Source organism: Podarcis bocagei, assembly GCF_964188305.1.
Source record: "Podarcis bocagei genome assembly, chromosome: 1".
Lineage (NCBI taxonomy): Eukaryota > Metazoa > Chordata > Lepidosauria > Squamata > Lacertidae > Podarcis > Podarcis bocagei.
Window position 1 is genome coordinate 62,598,981 of NC_138125.1, and position 6,395 is coordinate 62,605,375.

At 37.3% G+C, this 6,395-nt stretch overlaps 1 protein-coding gene across 4 annotated transcripts in view; it reads left to right on the forward strand.

The window, feature by feature from the left end:
- Nucleotides 1–6,395, forward strand: part of NELL1 (neural EGFL like 1) — a 379,279-nt gene that overhangs the window by 154,784 nt on the left and 218,100 nt on the right. The window lies entirely within an intron of this gene.

Consider the following 6,395-nt stretch of genomic DNA (forward strand, 5'->3'; position numbering starts at 1 on the left):
AGGCGCTGTACTAGCTGTGACGTATGGGGGTAGTGCATGCGTTAGTCACGCACCGTCCTGACGTCACCTTCCCGCCCACCCACTACATTGTAAGGGGCATGTACGCTGGTCACTGTTTTGAAGGGGAGTGAAGAACACACACACACACACAAAGGTAACTTGTTAATTTAACGTTTATTTCTATGAGGAGGAGTAATTCTGAGGGGTCAAACAAAGAAATAATAAAAAAGTGACAAAAAGGTTATTTTTATAATGACGAGTTTTGCGGCTCCCAGTTTTTTTTCCTTCGGAAACGGGTCCAAGTGGCTCTTTTTGTCTTAAAGGTTGCAGACCCCTGATCTAACCAAAGTTTTAAACTTTCTAGAGTTTCTGAAGCTTCCCAATGAATTTTTGAGTAAGCCTTGTTGCTGAAGTCTGCCAGTGTTATCATTTTTCATTCTCATTTCAGCTCTTCCATGTCTTAATAGATGAGAAAGGCAAGAAGTAAATAAAAGTAGATATTACAGAGACTTTTTTCTTTTATTGACCTTTAGTTCCTAATAAGGAGGCTGGCCCTCTTAGCACTCTGCAGAGGGTGCTGCTTCAGTTGGAGTGATTTCCAACCTTTTATCTATATTTGATAGAAAAGAGACATAGGACCTAAATTAGAGGATTAATTGGAAACCTCTTAGGTGCACTTGGTTTCTGGATGACTGGATCGGAGTCCTTGTTTTGAAAGGTCAATTACTTATTCAGTTATCTTTGGTGCTGTGCAGAGGTAAAAGCAACATTTCCTGTTTATTTACTTCTTAGTCCCCCTTTCATTAAATAGACTGCTGGATTATGAGCATAAAATCATATTCAATAGCTTGTCTGTTAATCTTTGGTAAAAACATCTAATTGACATTTAGAAAAATAATCACAGTCAAGTAATATAGAATTAATAGTGTTTTGTAGTATTTTTGTTCCTAAACAGTCCTGCTTCATTCTGCTAAATTGCACATTTAATTGGTAATGATTTTGATTATATTCTGTTCTTGGGAATTGAGTGGCTGAGGAAAAAATGGTTGGCATTAACTAAGATCTTTTCACCTCTTGATTAATCATTTCAAACTGACTAAAAAATATGTTCCTTTGGTTATAGCTCCGAATGAGCATGTAAAAGAATTATGTGCTCTTAGCCGAGTATTCTGTTGACAATGAAATACTACCTTTCTCTATCTTTTAGCACTAATTGACAGTCAACTTATCAAAGGGCCAATAAATGAGTTATCTAAGGCATCACACTCCTTTTCTTACCACTGAGGTGGCCCAATAGTGATCATTTTGAAATGGCCCTTAATATAAAGCAGATGGGGAACTCCAACAAATGGAGTGCTACTCATCCATCCTCCCAATCCATCCCACCAGTTTTCCTCACCATCCAAGACTCTGTCGGCATCCTGTGCCCAGTGAAGATGCCCAATCTCATTCAAACATTTACCCCCACCCATTTTAGTTTTGCCCCCCCCCCCATTTTGGATTTTTTTCTGGTTGGTTGGGGTGGGCATGCTTGTATATTTTCATTAAAGAGCATTTTATAATTCTCAAAGCCAGGCAAATGTGACTATGTATCAATAAAAAAAATAGAGTTTTAGACTCTCTGGGCAGGATTCACCTAACTAGCCCCATCAGCAGAAGTCCAGCGAAAGGACTTCTGCTTGCATAAGGGTTTTTTCCTCCTTTCCTCCTACTTGCACCCCCAAAATTGTATTGTGGAGGGGGAGGGTTAGGAGAAGCCCAGAACAGTGCACAGGAGGAGAGGAGCTGAAATACTTGTGCAGACAGAACAATTGAAAATGTATGATGTTGAATACCACCCTCTTTCTCCCAAATGCTATGCCAACACACTTTATAGCTTAAAACAGAAAGTAACACCTAGGGTGGAGGAAAATCAGCACAGAAAGGATATTGTGATGTCTAATTACTAAGGCAATAATGCAATCAATGGGAAGTAAATCAAATACAGTTTAGAATACTATTAAAATGCCTATTTACATTTTAGTTTAAAGAGAACTTCAGTAATTACATTTCAAGTGGGAATGTTTTAACCATCACTTGTACCCAAAATGGCTTGTGTTACCACTCAATTAAAAAATAGAGCAATGTTTAAAGTCTTTGATCAACTTAGTTCATAACCGTGTGTTGTGATTTGTGCATTTAGTCAAATATGTCTTCAGATAAAGGGTGCTGAATGAGAAGACTGTAAAGGGAAGGAGCTATAGTGAAATAGGTAGTCTCTTATTAATTAATTAAAGTAATTAATTAATTTCCAGTCTACTTCCCCTTCCATTTTTGGCACAGTGCTTTCATTGTTACAATATCATTTTACGGTTCTAGAGGTAAAAGTAAATGTTCTATGGCATCACATAACCATATTTGTATTGGCGATGTATGATATATTTGTACATACAGTATTTGTAGTGGTGATGTATGGAGTTTTGGCTGGGTTTTCCCCATCTATTTTTATTTTAATGACCATCCTTCTGCTTGTCCGTCTTCACTCCCAAAAAGCACTTCAAAAAATAAATTGGAACTTTCTGTATCTAATTCACACTTTATTACATACTAAACCTCCTCCAAGAGTTCTCACCTACCACGGAATGTGTTTTATGAAAGTACATTCAAAATCCTGTCATTACCAAACTGTACAAAAAAACTATTTGTTTGAATCTTCTTTGCATCTAGCATTAAAATCAATTTTTTGAACATTGACATAAAATCTCTACCCAAAAGCACATAAAAAGAAAAGATTCTCAAAAAGAGATTGCTAGGTATATAATGGAGCAAACAGAATGTATTGCCAAGTATATCACATACAAGCACTTGTCACATACAAAGCACGGGACATATGGATAATAATGGTAAAACTGTTCCTAAATTGTGTTTCTGGCTGGGTCCTAGAAGAGAAGAGGCCCAAAGGTGTGATCTAGGGTGAGACCCTGAGTGGGAGGAAGTTTGCTTTTTAAATGTGCCCCCTGAGTGGGAAGCCGGGGAAAGCATAGTTATAGCCAAGTGGAATGTACACCCTGATTGTTATTAGTCCTTAGAATACGATCTTTAGGATGCTGTCAGGATTTGTTTGAGTGGGCATGTGGCAGGGAGCTAGTTGTCTTCTCAACATAGCCAAGCATGTATTTTTTAATAACGCAGAAGAGCTCTTGAGTTTCGGTGTCATTTTCTCCTCTGCTATTACAGAGCATTATTGCCAGGCTTGGTGTGGTGTTATCACTTGAAGACTTAACACTTACTATGGAGAATAGTAAGCTTACATCAGCAGAGGATGGAAGGGATTTTTGGTTTCCTAATGTTGCCTCCTTGTTGTTCTCTTACCCCTCCATGATAAAATAAAAAATAAAAAAATTTCCTTCCAGTAGCACCTTAAAGACCAACTAAGTTAGTTCTTGGTATGAGCTTTCGTGTGCATGCACACTTCTTCAGATACACTGAAACAGAAGTTGCCAGATCCTTCTATATAGTGAAGGATCTGGCAACTTCTGTTTCAGTGTATCTGAAGAAGTGTGCATGCACACAAAAGCTCATACCAAGAACTAACTTAGTTGGTCTTTAAGGTGCTACTGGAAGGAATTTTTTTTATTTTGACTATGGCAGACCAACACGGCTACCTATCTACTAATGATAAAAGAAGTTGGGGGAGGAAGCAAGAGTGAGTAACACAACAATCAAAAGGTTTTAGAGGTGATGGGATGGCCTAGTGTTGAATTTTAGCTGTGATTTTGAAAGCAGGATTTAGGAGTTGATGTGGTCTGAGAACTTGATAGGAAGGAACTTACTGGTGAGTCTATGAAGGAACTTTTGGCCCTTCCATGTATTCCCCTCCCCACAATTTTGGCAGGGAGGTAGCATAATCCAGACTATACCAAGTTTATCTGACTGTTTATTTTATTCATTTAATTAATTAATTTGTATATGCTGTCAGGAGGTTGTTGCTGCTGTTGTTTTTTTACAAGGCACAATTACACATCTGGAAGTGGAGGAACTATGTTAGCTATAAGGCCAAAACAGAAGAAAGCACTTTTTTTTTTAAAGCAGCAAATGTCAAACAAATTAATGGTACTTGGTGTCAAAGAAATAAATTATGCAGTCTCCAAAGCTGGTAGGAAAATAATAACATTTATGCCTGTACTTGCCTGTGGATGGATTTGTGTTATCAAAACCTGCCTATGTATTTACAAGAGAATTAGTTGAAATTGCATATTGCAACTGTCAAGCCCTGGAACAGTTGAACTGGAATTATTTGTTGTCCCCTGGAGTTGCTTCAGTTATGCTGGTGTAATATCATGCTGAGAGTTATATGAAAATGAATTTTAATTTCTAATAAGGTAACCATATGTTTATGAGTTATGGTGTAATAAAGTGTCATAAATAATTATTGTTCCAAGCAAATTCAACCTTGCAGTCATCAGTTCTTATGTTTAACAGCTCACTTGTGAAACAGATTGCAACCATCACGGTATGATTTATCTTCTGAAAATACTCAGATTTGCAATAAAAATACACTTGAGCTATGCAGTCTTTCCCCCCTCATTCAGTAAATGTACCTGAGCTTTAGAATTTATGTGCTGCCATGGGTAGTTGGATGTCCTGAAGATCTACCATTACTTTGCATGTGTTAATAATTAGCATGTAGAAATTTATCTCTTGTTTGGTGCTAGGTGAATGAATGTATTAATCTAGTCCCCATTAAAGTCAAGTGAAGCCTTGGCATTGACTTTCGTATTTTATGACCTAATTCTAACGCTATCTGTAGTAGGAAATAAATGTTGAGGATAGGTTATAACTGTGGTGCCAGTGCATCAGAATTTATGGTAATTGTGAGCATTGTGGACTATGGACAGAAACACTAGTGTGGCGTCTAGAAGAGTATCTAGATTTGTTTGATTAACAAATCAGTTATCTCCCCATCTATTCCACAGAATAAGCTGCTTTAAAAAAAAAAGTTTCACTTTGTTTGTATTTAAAATAAATTTAGGTAAAATTGTTCATTTTGCAGCTAGACAGCTAAGAATCCTGTAGCAATTTAAAGGGCAGCAAATCTACTGTGGCACAAGCTTTCATTAGGTGGATGCTTCAGGAATTCAGGGGGTCCACATTCCAGAGAAAATTCATCTGACCAGCTCTCGAATCAAGTTGCAGATTGGAACAGGGTTGTGCTCTGGAATCTGCAGACCTCTGAATTCTAAGATGTGTCCTGAGGACTGTCTTTGAAAAAGTGAAAAAAACAGTAGGCATGTTGTTTGATCTAAGGGACCCATGAACACACCTCTGTGTTTTATTTAAAAAAAAGGTAGGATGGATTCTCCCACTTTTATGTAACCTTCATTTGCTTACAACCACATCAACCATCTCCAGCACCAAGGCTTCATGGTTAGATAAAGCCTTGCCTTTTCAGAGCCACAGAATACTATGTTTGGTGTCCAGGCTTGTGTCCAGGCCTCTTGACCCTCAGTGAATGTTAATCTGCTGGGAAGTAGCATAGAATCAGTTGTTGATTCTACTTTGAATTAACTTAAACGGAATGCTCATTTTGATATTTTATTATATTAAGTGGGAAAACAAGGAAATAGTTATCCAAGTGCTATGTCAGAGAAAATGATGATTGTTATGATCCACTGTTTTACTGGTTCTTGAGATTGTGAATAATACATTTTTGTATGGGGAGGGGTAGGTGTTCTCTTTATGTTGTTGTTGTTTGTTTACTCTGTGAAAATATGTAACAATGAAGAACAGGTAATAAACATGTTAAATAAGTTTACACACGCAGCAGAATAAAAGCAACAGTAGAAGACTAAACAAAAAGTGAGAAGGTGTAAGGTGGATAAAGAGTAATGTTTGTAACGGTGAAAAGTTAAAGCTGAGGGCCTGAATAGAATCGCTGAAAGTGTATAGAGTGAAAGAGAATAATGATGTTTTCACACACAAAGCTCAAAGCACTTTTTGCTTCAATGGGTTTATAACACCAATGTAAAATCAATACTAGCCAGAATGCTCATTTCCATTACAAATACCTGTTCTGCATTAACCATGATTAGACATTCACATAAATAAGGGAAGGAAGATTAAAAGGCAATTTAAACTTCATGTGTGAAAGGGACAATGTTATTGGAATAATATTCCTATTGGAATAATAGGACATGAACTAGGGAGTGATTCTTTTATTGGGACTGATATATTCAAATTTAGGACAGGAGGGTATTAATAGTAGGGTGTGTGTGTGTGTGTGTGTGTGTGTGTGTGTGTGTGTGTGTGTGTGTGTTTGTATGACTAGAACCAAACTTGCTCAGCTTCAGACTTTGTGTGGCTTCATGTTTACCTTGGCTGAACAAAATGTTATAGGCCACACATGAAAGAGAATG